At 36.3% G+C, this 22025-nt stretch overlaps 2 long non-coding RNA genes across 2 annotated transcripts; both read right to left on the reverse strand.

The window, feature by feature from the left end:
• Positions 1-2761: 2761 nt before the first annotated feature.
• Positions 2762-6595, reverse strand: LOC124172308. The gene is made up of 7 exons (XR_006868119.1): positions 6556-6595; positions 6333-6473; positions 4827-4991; positions 4623-4745; positions 3469-3637; positions 3218-3389; positions 2762-3138 (listed from the first exon to the last, which is right to left on the reverse strand). It is a non-coding gene; the product is annotated as an uncharacterized LOC124172308 (long non-coding RNA).
• Positions 6596-6926: 331 nt separating this feature from the next.
• Positions 6927-7216, reverse strand: LOC124172310. The gene is made up of 2 exons (XR_006868120.1): positions 7085-7216; positions 6927-6977 (listed from the first exon to the last, which is right to left on the reverse strand). It is a non-coding gene; the product is annotated as an uncharacterized LOC124172310 (long non-coding RNA).
• Positions 7217-22025: the final 14809 nt, after the last annotated feature.

The raw sequence follows: 22025 nt of genomic DNA on the forward strand, positions 1-22025 counted from the left end.
TGGGTTGTAAGGCACCATGTCTTACTTCCTTATTTAGGAAGTCTGGTACATGAAAATTTCCATGGTCATAGATAATTATAATATACTTGCGAAAACGGGCAGCTTTTGACACTGAAGACCTCGGTTCGACTCTAGAAAAATTGTCAACTCACGGGAAAAATAAATTTCGCACTGCAGCGCTCTGAATGCATGGGTTGTAAGGCACCATGTCTAACTTCCTTATTTAGGAAGTCTGGTACATGAAATTTTCCATGGTCATAGATAATTATAATATACTTGCGAACACGGGCAGTTTTTGACACTGAAGACCTCGGTTCGACTCTAGAAAAATTGTCAACTCACGGGAAAAATAAATTTCGCACTGCAGCGCTCTGGATGCATGGGTTGTAAGGCACCATGTCTTACTTCCTTATTTAGGAAGTCTGGTACATGAAAATTTCCATGGTCATAGATAATTATAATATACTTGCGAAAACGGGCAGCTTTTGACACTGAAGACCTCGGTTTGACTCTAGAAAAATTGTCAACCCATGGGAAAAATAAATTTCGCACTGCAGTGCTCTGGATGCATGGGTTGTAAGGCACCATGTCTTACTTCCTTATTTTGGAAGTCTGGTACATAAAATTTTCCATGGTCATAGATAATTATAATATACTTGCGAACACGGGCAGTTTTTGACACTGAAGACCTCGGTTCGACTCTAGAAAAATTGTCAACTCACGGGAAAAATAAATTTCGCACTGCAGTGCTCTGGATGCATGGGTTTTAAGGCACCATGTCTTACTTCCTTATTTAGGAAGTCTGGTACATGAAATTTTCCATGGTCATAGATAATTATAATATACTTGCGAACACGGGTAGTTTTTGACACTGAAGACCTCGGTTTGACTCTAGAAAAATTGTCAACCCACGCGACAAAAATTTTCTTACTTCAGCACTCCGGGTGCATAGGTACAAGGAACCATGTTTTATTCCTTTATTTATGAAATTAGATTCATGAAATCTCCCAAGGTCATAGGAAATTATAGTATACTTGATAATACGGGCGGTTTTTAGTCTGACGACCTCGGTTCGACTCTGGAAAAATTTACGAGCCAAGCGAAAAAAACATTCGTTCTACAGCGCTCCGTGTGGATAGGTACAAGGAACCATGTCTCACTTCCTTAATTAGGAAGTCCGGTGCATGGAATTTTCCACGGTCATAGTTAATTACATTATACTAGATAATAAGGGCGGTTTTTGACCCTGAAGATCTCGGTTCAACTCTGAAAAAATCGCCAACCCACACAACAAAAATTGTCTTCAGCGATCCGGGTGAATAGGTACAAGGAACCATGTTTCATTCCTTCATTTATGAAGTTAGATTCATGAAATCTCCCAAGGTTATAGGAAATTATAGCATACCTGATAATACGGGCGGTATTTTAGTCTGAGGATCTTGGTTCGACTCTCGAAAAATGCCCAAACCAAGCGATAGCATGACTGATCTAAGAGGGTTGTGAATTTGTTGACATTGCTACTCCAAATCATGTATGTAATACTAGAACCATCTGCTTGCCAATTTTCTAAGAATCATGACAAATAATCCGACTGCAACTGCATTTAATTCAGCACAGAGCAAATGCATTCCAAATTACACCCAGACCATTAACAATTAAAATACTTATTGAGATGAATTGCTGGATAGAAATAAAAAAAGCTGGCACATCGTAATCACATCCTTATATTATAATAAAATTCACTACAATCTCCACAGTTCAGTAAATCACATAACTATATACAATTACAGTCATATAAAGTAATGTTTGATCATTAAAACGGAAAGTCATGGGCAATAGAATATTTTTCCAGAATAAATAAAATATAATTTTGTTGAAATAGTAGTACAATTTGATCAAACTAATTTCAAAACAGATGCACATAATTTAAGGTTTTTAAAACATCCATTTAAAGGTGCACTGCCATAATGTCTAGACTTTAAGGAATGATGATTTTGCTAATGCTGGCAAATGTAGTAGTAAGGTCCACACAACAGGTATCACCCTCAGGATTACAAATCCAGCCTGCCACTTAATGCATAGTATCCTGTCCCGGATTAAGAAGAACAGTTTTTCAAATAGTTCATGATTATCCACTGCACCAGGCTGCTAGAAAACATAACATATAAATACCATGAGACAAAGTAAACCGAAGAGTTAACAATGTAATTAATTGAACAAACCATTCATTTTGAGATGCACAAGTATGTTCATGGGAAATCAACATTCAAAACGAAAAAGTTCTGTTCATCCAAGTTATCATTATAGGTCAGTGTATAGAATACCCAACAACACTTATACCATGATCCCGAAAAAATCAGAACTATGTAATTGTGTTTGTAGTTAATAGAATAATATCTTCAAATAAATGGATTGTACTAAACATCAATTCCATACTTAAAATCATCAACTTCTAAATATACTGATATTCCTCCTGATGTAAGATCCTAATAAAATCCTTGCAAACCGGAAATACAATTAAAAAGACTATCGGAAACAGTACATATTACATAATTTCCAAGGATTGCAGATTGCAGTAGTCTCACACATTATCCAAATATGTAAAATAAAGTTGAAATGCCATTCACCATTACCATATGCCTGCAAAATGACAAGTTCACAGCAATGCATAAGGCCTCATATACTCCAATAGCATATACCAGTTCATGCCATTAGAATGTATTTTCCAGTTCCCAAACTCAACCTAGAAAGAATAAAAATATTTAGCTCAATAAAGGGTGGGAAAACTAAGCACATAATCATTATTGAAATAAGTTCTAACACTCCCACATGAAAAAGACATTTCCTATTTTCAGAAAGAAGTTATGTCTCAGATATTAATCAAATTTAAGAATAAAGTCAAAATGTCATTTAACATTACATTAGCCTGATACATGAAATCCTGATCATAGCAACAAGTATTCTATCATGTTCTCAAGTAACTCAAGCCCATTAATGCCAATAATGAAGAAGTTCCCTGTTGTTCTCTGCAACCCAAAATTTAAAAAGAAATTACCCAAAAGGGGAAAACTGGGCAAATAATTAATAAATCAGTAACATTTCCCCCTCTTATTGACCATATAACACAGCTACTTCCGCCTGGAAGAAAAAAATAAGGATTAGAATAACCTTGGAAATACATACTATAGAAAGGGCTATGAAAGAATCATTTACTCACACATGTGTTCTCCTGAGACATCTCCTCAAACTTTTTTCAAAAGTGTTTCCCGTGACACTCTCACTTGCTTCCTTAAATTCTACAGATATCAATCCGCAATTCACATCATTTTGAAAGGTCCTATCAGTAACATTTCCCCCTCTTATTGACCATATAACACAGCTACTTCCGCCTGGAAGAAAAAAATAAGGATTAGAATAACCTTGGAAATACATACTATAGAAAGGGCTATGAAAGATTCATTTACTCACACATGTGTTCTCCTGAGACATCTCAAACTTTTTTCAAAAGTGTTTCCCGTGACACTCTCACTTGCTTCCTTAAATTCTCCAGATATCAATCAGCAATTCACATCATTTTGAAAGGTCCTATCAGTAACATTTCCCCCTCTTATTGACCATATAACACAGCTACGTCCGCCTGGAAGAAAAAAAAATCGAATAACCTTGGAAATACATATCAATGAAAGGGCTATGAAAGAATCATGTACTCACACATGTGTTGTCATGAGACAGCTTATCCAGCTTATTTCATCATGGTTTCCAAAGATTATCGGACTTCATCATCCCCACTGGTAAAAAATCCTAAGATTTCTTGATGCAGCTACCTGCTCAATTATCATATTAACTAATCTTATCACCCCTAAATATTTCTTCTGTTTCACATCCTTCTTCACCTATTCCACATTTTTTTTTTTAGGCATCCTCTTCCATTCTTGCCACCCACTTGTCTCTCGACGATTGTCTTCATCAGGCCATTATGTATAAGATGTGGCCTATTAGATTGTTCTGTCTCGTATAAAGGTTTCCATGAGGCTACACCTCTCTCCTACTCTTCTTAGGACTTTCCCATTACTAACTCGATCCATGAAATCCACTTCATATATCTGTAGCACTACATTTCTCCTACATACAGTAGCCTCTATCACTGCACTTTACCTGCCTTAATTGTCTAAGGCTCACTTTGATATAGTACTGTAGTCGAAAAAAAAGTCTTGAAAATGGTACAGTGTAACCGAAACTAGTCGGCAATAAAGTGTGTTTTTGTAGAAAAGCTAAGTAAATTCCTTCCAACCATAAAAAATGGAATTCTACAAAGTAAAGGCCTCAACGATTCAGTGCATTCCCTGACTCATGTAAACAAGGATGGTTGCCAAACCTTCTTTGTTTCCGAAATGATGGCAATGTCAGAAATAAATTTTAGCATGATAATTTTTTCTCCATTTACATTCACTCACTAATCCTCTTCCTTATTGTCATGGATGGCTTCATCCAGGTAAATGCTTAAAGTTATCAGTGACAAGCCCAGCCTTGTCTCACTACCTTCCAAATTCTTGCATTATAACAGCTTTGCCCTGATTTTATCTAACTTAAGAGACAGATTAGAGACAGCTTATCAAACTTACTTCACCAACGTTACCAAAGATAATCGGACTTCACCATCCCCACAGGTCAAAAATACTAAGATTTTCCTAAAGCAATGTCCCTGATGGGTATCTCATTTGCTCCACCATTGAAGACAGATCAACCTAGAAGAAAGAAAATAATTATAAGGACATCCTTGGATACATTTCGAAAAGGCAAGACAAATGAAAAATGCACCTACTTACTCATGCTTGCCAATCATTCATCTTCATACACTGTTTCCACAATGTTCCGAATGAGACTCACTTGCTCCCATAGTTAACACAGATGTTATTCCATTCTTCAAATCATTTAACAACTCTCATGGCTAACATGTTCACCATTCACCAAACCATAGATGACAAAGGAACCTAGGAAAGTGATAACATGTCCATATGATAATAATAAACTCTCATTGAATGCTTATTAATTGTCTAAAGTTGAGGCCTATGTTAATTAGTTATAAATTGTAAATATTGCCAATCCCAATAATTAATGTAATATGTACTAGAATAATCCGCATGCAAATATTCCAAGAATCACGGCAAATAATCTGACACAGTGATGTCAGTGTGCACTCAGGTGAGCCTTTAGGTACATTAAAGATTTTACAAATAACTGCAATAAATGAATATACATCAGAACATTAATTAGAATAGGATGGATTCCAAACTCAATCACTGATTTTAAGTCAGCAAATGCTGCACGGAGAAAATGCATTCCAAATTGAGCAATTAGACTCAGACAATTAACAATGACAAGACAATCATGGATGTAAATAACTGAAGCATAAAGCCTGTTAAATTGTAGGAAGTAGTTTTACAAATCCAGTAGAATACCGCACTCATGTGTTAATTTTAATGGATATATTATGGGTTGAAATGCACTATAGATACAGGGTGGGGTACAGACATAATGGGTATTAAATGAAACGAAATGATTAATACCGAGCTAAATGCAGGAGATTACCCCGAAAGGAAAGATATGGTGCATCTCAATATGCAGTCAAACTATACTAATAATGTTGCATTGATGGAGAGAGAAATAAATCATCCAGGCTCATCATAATCACATTCTTATATTATAATTCACTACAATCTCCACGGTTAAGTTAATCACAAAACTGTATCTATATTCACTAAAGTCATATGAGTGTGCACTGATCATTAAGAGGGATAGTTATAATATGTATATTATCATCCTGGAATAAGAATAACTGTTCTTCAAGTACCTAGTTCATCAATAACCATTGCACCAGGCTGCTAGAAAACACAACATATAAAAACCATTATAAAAAGTATACCAAATGCCAGCAATTCCATACTTAAAGTCATCAACTTCTTAAAATAAACTGATATTCTCCCTGATGTAAGATCCAAATAAAATCCTTGTACACCTGAAATAGAATTACGAAGACTATTTGAAACAATACATGCTACATAACTTTCACAGGTTGTAAAATCTCACATATTAACCAAACATGAGAATAAAGTTAACATGTCATTCAGCATTTGCCAGCTATATGAAAGGCTGTTCATAGCAATATATAAGGTATCATATTCTCAAATAACACAAGCTAGTTCATGCCATTACTAAATACTACCCAGTTCCCAAACTAATCCTACAAAAATATTTTGTAGCCTATAAAAGGGTGGGAAAAATGTGCACTTTAACATTATTGAAACAAGTTCTAATTCTCTTACATGACTTACCATTTTTTTAATAAATAATCCTCATGAGGCAACCAACTTCTTCCTTAAATTCTCCAGCCATCATTCCATAATTCAACTGATTTCGCCATCACTCATGAATACCGTGTTAATGCCTCAACTGACCATAGATCATAATTCAACCTAGAAGAATGATAATAATGATACGAACACCATTGGGAATATGTTGCAACGGAACACAAGATGAAAAAATGCACCTACTTACATATGTGTGGTTATGAGACAGCTTCATAAACTTTTCCGACAATGTTCCCCATAAGACTCTCACTTGCTTCCTTAATTTCTCTATCTACATTCTACAATTCAAATGATTTTACCAGCTCTCATAAGTAACATGTTCACACTTCACCTGACCATGGATCATATATCAACCTAGAAGTATTATTAGAATTAAAAGAACAACCATGGAAATATGTAGCAAGGGAAGGACTGGATGAAAAAATACATCTACTTACACCTTTATGGTTGTGGAACAGCATCTATGACTTCTTTCAATAATGTTCCCCCAGGAAACTGTCACATTGTCCTTAAATTATCCAGCAAAATTCTACAATTCCAATGATTTTACCAGCTCTCATGAGTAATATGTACACGCTTCAACTGACCATAGACCATAGTTAGTTCAACCTAGAAGGATGACAATAATGATAAAAACAACCTTGGTAATATGTTATAAATTTATAACAATATTTTGCGATTGCAAGGGAGGACAATGGAAAGAAACATCTACTTACACCTGTGTACTTATGAAACAGCTTCCAAGACTTAGGCAGTATTCTTCATAAGACTGTCACTTGCTTCCTTAATTTATCCAGCAGTCATTCCACAGTTCAAATGCTTTCATGAGTACATTTTTATTTTGTTGCTGCTTCACCTGACTAGCTCATCATAGTTCAACCTGAAAAAATGGCAGAAATAATAGGAACAACCTTGGAAATAGTTTGCATAGGAAGGACAGGTAATGCCTGCGAAAAGCAATGCTCATCACAATAATATCAGATTATAAATTGTATGTGGTCATTTTCATTAGGCTTCACCGTATTGATTCACATCCTACTGTGGGTAATCTATTAACACATATAATGATTAGTATCTATTACAATGTTGAATATTTATTACTTTTTGCATGAATTTGGCCATATAATGTTCAACTTTTGCACTAATCCACAATAAAATGGGCTGATGTTGTTGCACCATTTACACAGTAAATGAATGATAGCATCCCACACAGCACACGGACACCTTTCGGACATCCGGTGATTGTCCGCCAAGTGGCCTATGGACATCCTACGGACAGCCGAATTCATACAAAATGATGTCCGCTGCAAGTCCGCATGTCAGTAAAAAAGGTGGCCTATGGACGACCTGAAATTGTCCGCTCTGGACACCTTCAGGACACGTTTAGGTTAGGATTGCATTTTGTTCGATACTAATAAATAATAGGTCCAGACAAGAATTTAAATAAATAAGGCATCAATTTCATGCACAATATTTATTTGGCTTCTTAAAACAGTACAATGCCAGAAACTACATACGATTTATTTAACTTTCTTCTTCCCCTGTAACCTCTCCTTGGCGTGCCTTAGCCAGCTTTGGATGGCAACCTCCACATCCTTTTCAGGGGCTGTCTTGCTCTCCTGCACTGCTCCTGTAATAATGAAGTATATAAACATTTCATTGTAGCAAGAAATTGTATCTTGTACGTAACAAGCAGATTACATAAGACAGGACGCTACAGTCTTATTAGTCACATGTTTAACATTCTTAAGGTTTCAAAATTAGGAAACCTGTCCATTACAGGCTGAATACATTTTACAAACTTTTCTTTGACTTTTTCTTGTTCTTAAATAAGAAAAGATTTTGAGTACAATTATTAATGTGTTAGTAATGTATATATTATGATTAAGAACATTTTTCATAGAACAATTGTTGAACTAGATTTTAATCCCAAATATGAGAAGACTGTTGCCTGTTAGACCCTGGTGCACCATCTAGAAAAAAATTCTTTGATCCATCCTTGCCAGACAGCTTAGTAGAGGTCTCGAAAAAGATATTGGAAAAAGCATTCAAATGGAGGATAATATTTCTGAACAATTGGTCTCCCCTTGAAGATTATGACTACACTAGAGTGAATTGTGGAGGTGAAGAAAAGTGTTACATAAGCTGGAGCTAAGGAAGACTAATGCAGAAGAGCTGAATATGATATAGGAGTAAAGGAAACTAGAAAATTTAAAGGAGGAAGTTTAAGTGAACTAGATCTCTTGGGATTAGTGTGAAAACAGCCACACTGATTTGGCACACAAACCACTTAGCTGCATTGGCCGAGATGCAACTTAAAAAAATAGAAACTTTGAAAAACTAGCAAAAACTTGCTGTAGTTAAGGCCATTCCATGATTTAGATCTCCAAATTCTTCCAATCTTAATAATTAAAATAGATCTTCTAATGTAGTCTGGTATCAAGGCAAAAGTGACAACCTAGCTCACTGGCAATATTCACATTTCGACAGAGACATAACAGGGGAATAGCAGCTAAGGCCTGCTGTGAGCTACTGAAATTTCTATAGCTCCTACAAAAACACCTACTTCAAAACATCTTAGTTAGCTAGAGCTACTAGAAAATAGTAGCTTCTGTAGTACTGTGCAACTACCATCCCTGTTGAATAAGTTATCCCATTCTTAAGTTCTACAGGTGCTATACATCGAACTTTTAAAGAGCATGAGATCCTTTTCAACCACGTTTTTGGTAATTATACCTCCCATATGCAGAACAAAAATTGTTTTCAAATGTTTGAATTACTTGGTAGTGGAATCTGCATCTGAAAATAATACATAACAATACTATTTTCTCTACCTTTAGCATGGAAGGGTGAACCTTGTATTACAAGATGTTTAATAATTATTTAAATTTACTTTATATGAGCTCCCTTTAGAGGAGCAACTTGTCAAAAAAGTATCCAGAAATTATTCCTCCTTGCTCAAACCTATATAATAATCAAACGAATACTTACACCTCTCTCACATGCCTCGCTTTAGCATGTTCCAGCCAACTCTTCACTGTAACTTCCACACTAGAATTGGTGGCTGTATCGTCCTGGTTAAATGCAACATCTGTAAAGAATGAAGACAAATAAGTATACAGACAATTATAAGAAGAGAGACATACAAACTTATAAATAGAGATAGGAAATAAATAAAAATACAGATGAACTATTTTTATTCAACTCCACTACATGAAAGCTATAGTCAGTAAATGCCTCCAGGTAAATATATCAGGTTCACGATACTCTACACCAAAATGTGTACCGATGGCTGTACGAAAAGATGCACAAGTTCTATTTTCTGGGTATAAGATTTCATGCAGCAGTTTGAGCAAATAAATGAACCATGAAACATAGCCTTAAGGTTTGTTTACACAATATATCACTTACAATTAGACCTTGTTTAGATTCATCCCGAGTTTCTTACAGTCGTCCTATAGTTTCCACTAAATTAAATGCATGGATGACTAATAGCACAGTTACTTAGTTTGTAGTTAAATTAGTTTATATTTTATTAGGTTAGCAAAGTTTGGCAGAAAAAATATAATAAACGCTATAAAAGTTACGTCGGCATTGTAATTTTTCAATCCCTAAGCCTTATCTTTACTGACATAATAGATCATTTATTTATTTAGGACCTAAAATTTTTAATTATTAACCTAGTTCCATCAAACAGATAAAGAGTATAAAAACTTTTTGTAAAAAGGCTAAACATTGGTGGTTATCCTATCATAACATTATTGTTCTTTTTCGATGCGTGCGTAACTATACATATCGAAAGAAATCACACGGTGTAGTCCGATTTCAAAGAATTAATAATTTACGTGAAACCTATTAATCATACATGCGTGTTGCAAAATCCCCCGGTTACACGTAAGTACAATTCCTAGTTATATTTATTGCCAAGAACCCTACTTGATTTGATTTAGGAACGGAACCAAACGGACCGTTGGGACTTCCAACAAATTCAGCCGTAACCTACGCTATCAAAACAACAGGTTCTATTTTATGCGCTAGCACTTACATTATTTCCTATACGTTCTCGCGTACAGAGACTATAGTACAAGAACTTCCACTTTAAATTATATCATGTAAACAAGGAACAAAAGCGAAAATTTCACCATGAACAACGGAAAAAGACGCTACCTTTAGTTGCCAAGTAACGGTTTTACCAAGACGGTAATGTTGTTCCAAGCAGAGCCATATTTTTCCTCGAGATGTTACAGGCTGAGTTATAAGAAATATAAGGAGCATGCGGAAACACTATACTGCCGCCAGTGAACGCCAAGAAAAAATTATTTAGAAGTCACATCAAACTTACTTGCAGCAGCATCTTTGTAACCGCCAAACCACCATGCTGTCTCCGGTGTTCCGTTCCGGTTCCTCTGTTGGAAAGGAGGAACGGAGGAATGTGGAGAACCATGGTAGAACACCTGAATCGCGGAGTAGCGGTAGATTCAAAATTCGTTCGCCACCAAAAAAACTAGAATTTCGATATAAAGTAAAGGTACGGCAGTACTTACCTTCTATCTTCTACTACTTCTTCTACTTGCCTATCCTTAAATTGGACAATTACAATTTCTAATCTGGGAATGAGGCCATCGATGCCGTGATAATTTTAGGAGAATTCTTACCATTAAAATTAAAATGAATTTAAAGCGTTATGTTTCATTAAAATACTTTCCAATCAATCGCCTCTGAGATTTTTTAATCCCTAGAGAGTAAATATTAATTAATCAATAAGTTGAAAGAGTTCATTTAACCTGTAGGAATGGAATGTCCCCGAGACGCGAACGTCCGCAGGACATTGGTACATAATATAAAATTTCAGTAAAAATCGATAAATTCCATTATTCCTGTTGTTAATTTTTGTAAAAGTTGCTAAATTTGTTTAAATTTAAGTAATTTTTATAATCATGAAAAGTACGGGTTTATTGTTCATCCAACGCTTCTCAACCGTACAACATGCGGAAATTTTTAATTTTTTGAAAGTTTCTAAAATTGTTGCTAAATTTATTTAAACTTTAAAAATTGTTATAAATAATGTAGAGAGTCATAAGTTCGTTCAATTGTTGTTGTTTAACCCGTGAGGCATGTAGAAATTTTTAACGCTCGTAAATGTTACTTAAATTGTTGCTAACTTTGTTTAAACTTGATTAATTGTTATAAACAATATAAAACTTAAAAATAGCGTACATTTGTTGTTCTTAAACTATAGAAGCGGTAAAAATGTCAATTTTTTTTTCGTTAAATAGTTTATAATTTCCTCCGAGTCCACACTCCAACAAGAGGATTACATTTGGTTACCTAAAATAATCCTCAAAATATCTCTTCCTCCACGAAAAATTTCCTCTTCCTCGATCGGGAGGAAGTATTCTGGCTTCAGAAACGAGAGAGAGTTTTTTTTCTTTCTCCCTTCTCCTATACTCCCTACTCGGAGGAGGATCACGAGACTTTCTCTCGGAGTTCCTCCTTGAGGAGGTGAGTGTTTTAAGAGGAAACCAAAACTCCCAAACCCTGCGTAATGGGACACTAGCTGGACGTCCGCTGGACATCCGAGATAGGACAGTGTGCGGACGGATGGCCAGGACAGCCGGCGGATGTCCTCTGGCTGTCCTGAAAATCCGCGGACACTGAGAGGACGCGACGGACGCGCAGCGGACGTCCTCTGGCAACGATGTGCTGTGTGGGATAGATTTAAGGTCTATTTTTCCCACACTACTGTTACACTCTCAATAACTTAACCTCACATAATACCACATGTCCTTATTCCCATGAATTCAACACACAATGACTGCACTCAAATAACTGTCAAATAATTGAACTGCAATATATTGATATCCCTATAGCCCACACTTTAATTAAATTCCTGTCAATAGACCCTTCCTTTAAATGAAGATATACTTTGCGACATTCTCAAAAACTACCAGACAACTTTATAAACGGTACATAGGCTTTATATAAATTTATATGCGAAGGAGTCCATGTATGAAGTTATAGGTTACTGCAATTCGGTGTGCATAATATCCAGTATCATGAAAATATCACTTCAACAGCACTGATACAAAAAAGTTAACTGAAAGCCAAACAAATAACGTAACAAGTGATAATTCAATATTCTACTACATAACTCATAAATTTACTACACACTAGCAGAATTAAAACTCGAGTAAAGCATATAACTTTCTCGTACATGGTTGCATTGAACTTCACAATCATATATACACTTTAAATAAATACTTTTCCATAATATCATCATACACTTACTTTTGCTTTCAGCATCCGGATTTCCTAATTAATCACCAACATCTCGTCCTGTTGACAGTCGGGAACGTCTGGTCCTTCCACCAACTCTCCTCCAGCACACGGGTTGATATCCGAGTTGTTTGGATGCAAGAATTTCTATGCATAACGTATGACGAATGCACGAGTTTAACAGGACATCTTATTACGACTTCCAAAAGTGCATAAAAAACTGAAATTATTAGAAAAGACTAGATTCGACTGTCGCCAATTTGTAATATTAAAACTATGTAAACTTATTCAAACTTTGTATAACTTCTCTTCAGAATACATACCTTTTTCCAGAAATCGCTGTTGGAACGGCAGTTTGTTTATGTAGTTTGCGACCATCCTGTTGACGACACTCTTAACTTCTCCGCAGTGAAACAAACCTTAATAATAATATTCGTAAAAATTGAGGAATTTCTGAACAGAGAAGGCATTATCCATTGCACGTATAAAACTGAATTGAAGAAATGTACACTGGCGCAAGCGAGCCTACATACGATCCGATTATTCTACTAATTTACAATGAAAATGCACCATTTCCGTATTATTCCGTATGAAACATGACCCGAAGTAATAAATAACATTGAAAAGTTTGGCACTTTTGCATTACTTAACATAATTTCAAGGCAAGACGTGATGAATCCGTATCAAAATATGCTGGTGACAACAGCGTTGTCAACAACTTTTGAGAAGCCTATATTTCTACTATGTGACGTTCCCTCATTGACATAGACTATTGCTAGAATTATTAAGACTTACGTTGAATATATAAATATTTACAAAGTACAAATACAGGCAAAAAATACTTATAATATTGTCACTTCCTTACCTCACAATGTGCGATGTTATTGTAGATTTCCATTTGTTTCTTCTGCAATCTATCGACCAAGGAGCCTTTCTTTTACGATCAGAAGGAAAACGAAATATTCTTACTCCGTTTTTCGTGGAATCGGAGCAAATCGGAGCACTGCAGCACACAATTTTTTTAAATTAATTCATATGCCCTATGCAAACACCATGTAAACAACAGACAGGTGGGAACCAAGATGATCAAACCGAAATGCACTATGGGAGCGTGACACGACCTGCCTTTTACCGACCTTGTAGGATCCTGGGCGCAGGTGGTGTAGGTGGCGGCTACACCACTACACTACCTGCTAGTCAGTCACCAAAAACATGCGCGTGCGCATTCGCATGGTTATGAGTCTGCTCCCATCGCCCCTTTGAAAAGCACATACCCCCCCGCTTACCTCGTCCCGCCAGAGCTCCCTCAAGCGATCGCACAGACCGAAAATGCGCCCGGCATGATGCCACGGGATCGCACACTTATAGAGCGGTGAATTCGAAAAGGAGATAGCTGTAGCGTTCGGAGGCTCATGTTTCTTGCATATGCAGACAGTACTTTTATCCTTCGCGTTGCAAAGGAATAGTTTTCTTTTATAATTTATTCATCTTTGGGTGTGCACTTGCTAACATGCGTATACGCACGCGCCGCCACTGCCCCTATGTATTAGTTGCGCCTAAAGCACCCCCCCTTAGCCTTTATTCTTGGCTGGGACTCTGCAACACAGCAACGTTGGCTTTTTGAGTTACCTGGTCATAACAGCATAAATTGTAGCTTTGTTTCCTAACATCATCGCAATCATATACTCGTATACAATCGTAAAATGGGTTTTGTTAAAAGAGTTTTAGGAAACTGCGACGACAAAGTGAGAGAAATTAGCTACTTCTCCCTCGTTAGACCCCATTTAGAACACCGCTGCCAGTGTTTGGGACCCTCATGAAAAAGGCTTTGTAACAGAGTTAGAACGCGTGCAAAGAATAGTTGCCAGGTACTTGAAATGTCGTTACTATAGTCTTGTTAGTGTAACTGACCTCTTAAATTAACTCGCATGGGAATCTGTCAGACCTTAGATTGAAAAATAGTCTAAATCTTTTAGATAAATTCAAGGGCAGTGTCTTTCCAACGAAGTTAGCCATATCTTACGGCAGACAACATACTTCGGAAGATCTGATCATAAAAAACAAAATAAGAGAGATAGTTAGTAGATCAGATAGATTCAGAATGTCTTTTTTCCACGTTCAATAAGAGATTATAATGGCAGCGATGTAGCTCATAAATAGATTGCATGGATTGTAGTTTAGCCTACTATCCTATGTAAAACTTAATGCATTTTTCTTAATTTTATTTTTATTTATATCAGCATATGGTTGTATAATTTGTTGAAATGCGTGACGTTGTTTGAACTGTGTGGTGTGCATTCAGGACTCCACTAGCAAGCTGCATGCTGGTGATTGATCACCCCCTGCCAAACACCCTAGAGGCGGCTCGCAGGGTATTATGTAGATGTACTCCTCCAAGGTCTACTGAGGTCTTTTTTTATATTACTTAAAAATATCCTGTTATCTAGAAAAACGTAATATTTCATTGTCGACGGTATATTGGCCACGACTGGCAATGAATGATAAGGAAATAATTTAGTACAGAATAAGAAAATTTTCAAAAAAGGCAGAAAAAGAGAAAACGTATTTTAAATTAGAGTGGTCCGAAAAGATTGCTATAAGTTCTGTGATCACTTGTAATCGTCGTTTAACGTATCGAGAGCTGTTACTACACTTTTCGCAAACATTGATCTGATTTTTCTTCTCCTATTTCACTTGTTTAGAATTTCTCGGAGTTTAGCATTTCATATTTTTTGTTCGAAAAATCGTGCAGAGCCAACGCTAAGGAAATGTAGCCCTAAATTATCTAGGCTTTCAAACCATGAGTTGGGTTGACCACGAACGAGAACCCTCGTGACGTCATCAACTCATGGAAGGTGGGCGGCAATCGGGTTTTCTTGATTTTCGCTTGCAAGAAAATGGCTGGAGATGGAAAATTTTTATTCGTTGGAACTCATCTTTGCTAATATAGCCGTAGTTTGCCTTGGAGTGACAACTTATTCACACAACCTCGTATATTATCTGCGCTAAAAATTCTCCAAAATGATATGCAGTCGGCTCAATCCATCATGCGCGTGAATTTCGTTGGCAATGGAATTCATCGGTGAAAGTGGCCTTAAGACAATGTCCCTCGTGGCTTTCATCATTGGTCTCATCGAAGTAACACAGCTCCGTGCATTTTGGATTTCTTTCCTTCTCGCAATTCTAATTCACTGCGCTTCCATCCTGTCAATCTCATTCAAACATAATCTCTCATCCCTGGAACCTCTCTGCAATGTGTTTGAAGTTATACGTAAAAATAGATTGCTTCACTTTCGCAATGTGTCTACAAAATGCATTATCTCCTCCTTCTCAATCCATAATCTACATCTACGTACTACTTCGCAATCCCCCCAAAAAAAAGGCGTGTGGCACGGGTTGTTAGGACACCAGCCGTCTACCTAAAGAAAGCAAATGTTAAAACAAGATTACGACGAGCAGTTATTAAAACCATTTATGGTTCGGGAGAAAAACGATATCCCATATTTATCCATTCGGAAAAATATCTCTCGTAATGTATTGCTTCTATTCATTTAGATTGCTTGAACAATGGAGAATAGAAATCTTTAAGAGCGACACGGAGAACATCATATTTCAGCCTTGCGCGCAGCCTCCGAGTCTCTAGCCGCTCCCAGACTAATTGACTTAACATCTTAGTAACACTATCTGTACATTTTTTGACGAATCGCACAGTATTCGTATGTATTTTATTCAATTCACGGATTCAGTTAACGCAGTTTTCCTGTGTATTTTGTTTGGTTCACGGATTGACTCCTTCTGAACCGGATCCCACATACTATCGTCCCATATTCATAGTGTCGTCGAACAAGTGCGAAATAGTATCTGTATTTTTTTCTTTCTCGTCCGAAAATTTTCCCATAATACGCTTGAATAACTTCTTTAGGGATCTGCCACAAATATTCCATACATACGTTCTCCACGATAGGTTCCAAGGTATCAATACTCCCAGGCACTTCACTTTCACTATTGCCTTTATGCGTATACCATCCACAGCATAAGCATGTGGATAGTTGGACGACTTCCGCAATAAATATACCGCCGTGCGTTCACTCCGATTAAGTCCGAGTCCCCAATCACAGTTGCACAAATGATCGTTGTTTACATCTGATGATAGTATTTCAAAGTCAGAGCGATCATTGATTTATCGATGGATTACAGCGTCATCAGCAAATAAGAGTATTTTACTGCTAATTCATGACAATAGACATGTGCACTTGGCATCAATTTGGGTTCAGAACTATAGATATTCTTCGTTGACATTTGTTCCGTTTCGTTCAACTAATTTACCGTATATTTTTAGTACATTGGCAGATTACTAATTTTTGTAAATATTCATTCCAACTTTGCAAACGTGATAATATTACATGATTTAGCCGAAGTGTATGCAGTTTATAATTTTAGAATGTAACTAATTCAAACCACAAATTCGCACTTGCAACTAACTAAAATAATATTTTTGGGATTAATCTTCCTGGGTACTTTTATTCTTATTACAATAACATAGAATATGGAGAAATTGATAAAATAACTATTAAATATTAGCACTGTTGTGGTATGCTCATAGCAAGTAAGTATTGCCCCATAAAATGTTATTTCTCAGTGTATTTCAAAGTCAACAAAGTCGTACTTCAACTTTTCCGACCGAGCTGTCATGCTAATTTTCCTTATACTTAAAAAAGCTGCCGTAATAATATTTCCTGTGAACGTTTCCTTGATATATTTGCTCGATCCCGCGCTAAGTTTTCTTTACGAATAAATAATGGCATTTTTATGCTCGTACCTCAAGGACTCAGAACTCAGACTGACACGCAGTTGACATGCGTTTCAGTTCAAAACTATAGGTACTCTTCGTTTATATTAGAACCATTTGTTCCCCCCGTTCGACACATTCACCGCACAGTTATATTACATTGGGAGAACGTAATCTTTGGTATATATCCCAAATATTCCATTGCGACGAGGCGGGGTCAAATATTATGTTATCAGGCAGTAGTTAATTGAGTTTATAACCTTCTAATGTAACTAAATCAAAACACAAATTCGCACTTGCAAATGCCTAAATAATTTTTTCGGGACAATTCTTCCTGTTGATTTTAATTCTCAGTTCAAGGCTGTAAAATATGAATAATATGATTTCGTAACAACTATTAAATAATTGCGCAGTTAGATTGATCTCCAATCAATCATGTATGGCTCCATCCAATTATAAGTTGAATGAAAAGTATGTTTGAAATTTATTGCATACAAATGCTAAATTATGTCGTCTTTAAAAAATTGTCAAAGTGAGATAGGAATGCATAAGACGTAAATAAATCATAAATTCGCATAAATATGTGCTACGACATAATGAGATTAGGAAAAAGGCATTCAAAATACGATACATACAATAGACTAAGAAGGAGAATAAAAAATGTGAAGTATGAGTCGGGTTAGTTAATAAGTATGGGGTTGGTTTCTTCAGTTTCCAGTTCCAGAATTTTTTGAAATTATATAGGAAAAATGTGGAGAAAATTATGTCATCCCATATGTGCGGCGTGTAAATCTATTTCCCGTTTGTATTTAGGTGAACCCATCTACTTTAGTGCTTCCACTTACAAAGGATAATAGGGTAGTTTCCTTCATCAAAGAAAACGAAAGACAATGATTGCGATTCGTTATCCACCATTAATGTATTCATAATACACAAATTATTTGGTTTTAGAAATACCGGTTTGGACAATTGGCAAGGATCAATTTTATCCTCATTTGAAAAAGGCCAGACTGGTGCCCATGCGATGCCACTCCACGTGACGTCACAGGAACCACCTAGTTTCTATACCAATAGATAGGAGTTTTACATCGTCTGAGGTTACCATTGTATGCATTAGGCACTAAGGTCAGGGAAACGTTTTAATAATCATCTAATAAACTGCCTAAGGACGGAAAGTTTTCCTCGCTTGATAAAGTATTAATAATCCTCATTTAAGCCAAGCGCTACCAGCTAGCAGGGTACTCTGCTAACTGCTAGCATCCTGCGTTGTATCAGCGCTCAATAGCCTTACCCTAAGGTCACCTCACTTGCGGCAGCGGGAACCAGAACGACGTCGTACGGAGATTTCCCGGTATTTATACTTACCCGTCGCGTTTTCGCGCGCTTAAAAATTTTCACTTTTCATTTGATCGCGAAAAATAGATATCGTCATTTAAAAAATCTAAAAGCGTGAAATACGTATTCCAGGACTAAAAATCTTTCGATTTAGGCAATAAAAAAATAATAGGAAACCACCCCATTGCCCATCATTTCTATAAAGCGGTTTCTGCATCATGTGTATGTTTGGAGGCTTTTCCTCTTAATTTACAAAAGACAGATGAAGGCAGAGTCAATGCGGTGGGGAGGTAGGGTATCCCAAACGGAGATATATTCGTATTCCCGACCTCAATGCCTCTCCATTCATCTTTGGACGCTGAAAATGAGTTAAGCCATGAGAGTTGGAATACTTGCAGAGCGATGAGAATTTGGAAGATGGGCTTGAATAACATCCTCAATGACTTCATACCACACGAAAACTGAATCGAAACTTCGACTGTTTGCTCAAGGGATACGTCCTATCAGCGTCTCAAATGTAATCAACATCTGCTTGCGGATAAGTCTCTATTTTATAATCTTTTTATTACGACTCAGTTCAAGAATTTTTCCATCACCTTTTTATTAAGGCTGAGTACATGAATTCTTCAATCATTCTCGGTTTGAAAGAATCGGATGATCATCACAAAGAGTAAACAATTGCGACCCTAAGTGCTCGATATTTTTCGGGGTATTTCGAAATTGACCAAATCAAATGGTAATTTTTCCTTTACTTAAACCAGATTCCATGCCAATATTTCCTATGAAATGGTTATGGTTAATCCCGCGCTAAGTTTTCTTTACGACTACTTAATGCTTTTTATTTACGTCTATACCTCAAGGATTCAGAAAGATACCGCTGAATATTGAGCTGAACTATTGTCACTCCCAAACTGTTAATCACTAGACGCCATCCCAAATTAGGATAGTCCAAAAAATTAGTTAATTCTAAGATCCAAATGAAAGATAATGCCTTTTTTGTAGTTTCATTAGAAAGAAAACTAGGAAAAAATACCTAACTACAGAAGGCATTGCAGTAATTTAAAACAATTATACCAAAAATGTGGTTTCAGCTATTATCACTGTCCATGATTTCAATTAAGTGACATTTTTCGGAGTTATGTTTAAACAAAATTGAAACTTCCCTCTAATTTAGTGGAAAACAGTAATTTTTAACGTCACAACAGCGATAAATACTATTTTTCGTTCATTAATGAAAAATGTATTGTGAAATAATGCAGATATATATAGGAAAAATATTGATGAAATTTATCTTTACATGTGGTCACAAATGAAACTTCAATAAAGGTACTGAGAATAAAAAACTCTTCTACGTACATTATGTAATACTGTCGTGGTAGAAAATAAAAATTAAGCGTCAAAGACATGGAAATAGTAGTAAATTCCTAAAGCATAGAAACTACATTTGCACAACAGGTAATAACCAAAGAAGCACAAAAGCGTTTTAAAGGCCACAATCGGTTTTGAAGGACTTTTCAATAAATCTGGAAAAATATCAAAGGAAAATATTTTATTTTATGAAATCTTCTGAATTCAAACAAACGAATCACTTGCGCGTTTAGCTAAACGGAAGGAAATGCCGGTAATGAACTTTTAAGTTACGATCTATTGTGGAATCCTACCTCAAGCGTTAGCTGCACAAAAAATGCATTCTTCCTATTTTTCATGAATGCTCTGAATGGTCACATTAAATACTGAAATAGTTACAATACAACGGGATATGCAAATTTTTCTTTAACAAACAAATTTTTACCCAGAAAAATTCAGCAAATAACGTGTTCTGAAATGCTACTTGAGTTTTTAAACACATCACGTATTATTTTGTAACTGTGCAATTGATACACATTTTTATTTGAAAGAAATAGTTTTTGGTGTAATTGATATTTTTTGTAAAGTAAACACTAAATCTGACCGTGAAACTAATCAGAACGTTAAAAGGTGATCAGAACACTTCCATTCTCGTTACGTTTAACTATGAAGGGAAAACGAATGAGAAAGCGCAAGAAAAGGGCGAACGGTCAATTGACCGCTGGCGGTCATTATAGGTATGCGGCTTGCCCCGGTCATTCTAGTGTTAACACGTGTGTTTTACTTGCAGTCAAACTGCCTCTAGTGTAGCAATCAAGTCAAGTTGGGTGGTGCTCCATTGCGAAATAGCAGAATGTTCCGACTGAGGACCGCTTCCCACTTCCCTTGGGTGCAGCAGGTGTTCAAGTAACGGGGCTCCTGCCACTTTGGATCGGAAGAAATGAAAGTCAACGGTGGGTTTTCCCAATGGTAGTGCAAGCAGCCTGTCGTCTTTACATCAAAAGATTACCAAAACGCGACTGAAGTCGTGCATGCATGCGATAAAATAAAATATTATCCTCCTCTCTCTGCGTCAAAAATGCGCTTAACATCGAACAACAAAATTATTTTATCGTTAAATTTAGTATTTTTGGATAGAGATAAAATAGAAAATAATACAAAATGTTTAACTTCTTTTTATAAGTGAATGAACGATCTACGTCTGTTGAACAGTTGAAAGAGAATTAATTCCCCACGGCCGTACTCTTTGGTGGGCAAAGTGGGTGTTGGGAAGTATGTGTGTGTGTATTCGCGGAAATTTGTTCCTTAGAGCAAATCTGCAAGGTGAGCGTTTGTGCTGCGCGATTGTTTGGTTTCACAGTGTTTTAGCTTGATTTCCGTGTTTTACCCCCCCTGTCAGACCTCTACCTTCCCAACCCCTTCCCCACTTTGCCCACCAAAGAGTACGGCCTTGGGGAATTTGTTCTCTTTCAATTTAACTTCTTAATTTTTTAATACTTTTCAATGAAATATAGGAAGACACATTTGACCACGTGACTACTCTGCGCTGATGCTCGCGTGTTGACGCTCGTACGTACGGCGGATATGCACAAAAATCGCTGTTATTCGGTTACTTGCAAAAACTTATAGCTGCTTTTTTAACTTATGTATTTATAATACTGTACCTTCTTGTCACCAAATTAGGTTTCCGCGCAAATCGACGTCACTTTTGTATAACTCAACATTTATGCGATTTTTTCCGAAAACATTTACTCCTCTTCACTCACTCCTGATGCAGTCATCAACATCGCTAAACGGTTGACATCTAGAATTTATGATAGTATACTGTCTAAATGAATATAGTACATAGTTTCTTTTCCGAAATAATAGGCGGAATAAAGTAAAAAAAATATCTAAAATACGTAATTTTC

The sequence above is a fragment of the Ischnura elegans genome, assembly GCF_921293095.1.
Source record: "Ischnura elegans chromosome 13 unlocalized genomic scaffold, ioIscEleg1.1 SUPER_13_unloc_1, whole genome shotgun sequence".
NCBI lineage: Eukaryota > Metazoa > Arthropoda > Insecta > Odonata > Coenagrionidae > Ischnura > Ischnura elegans.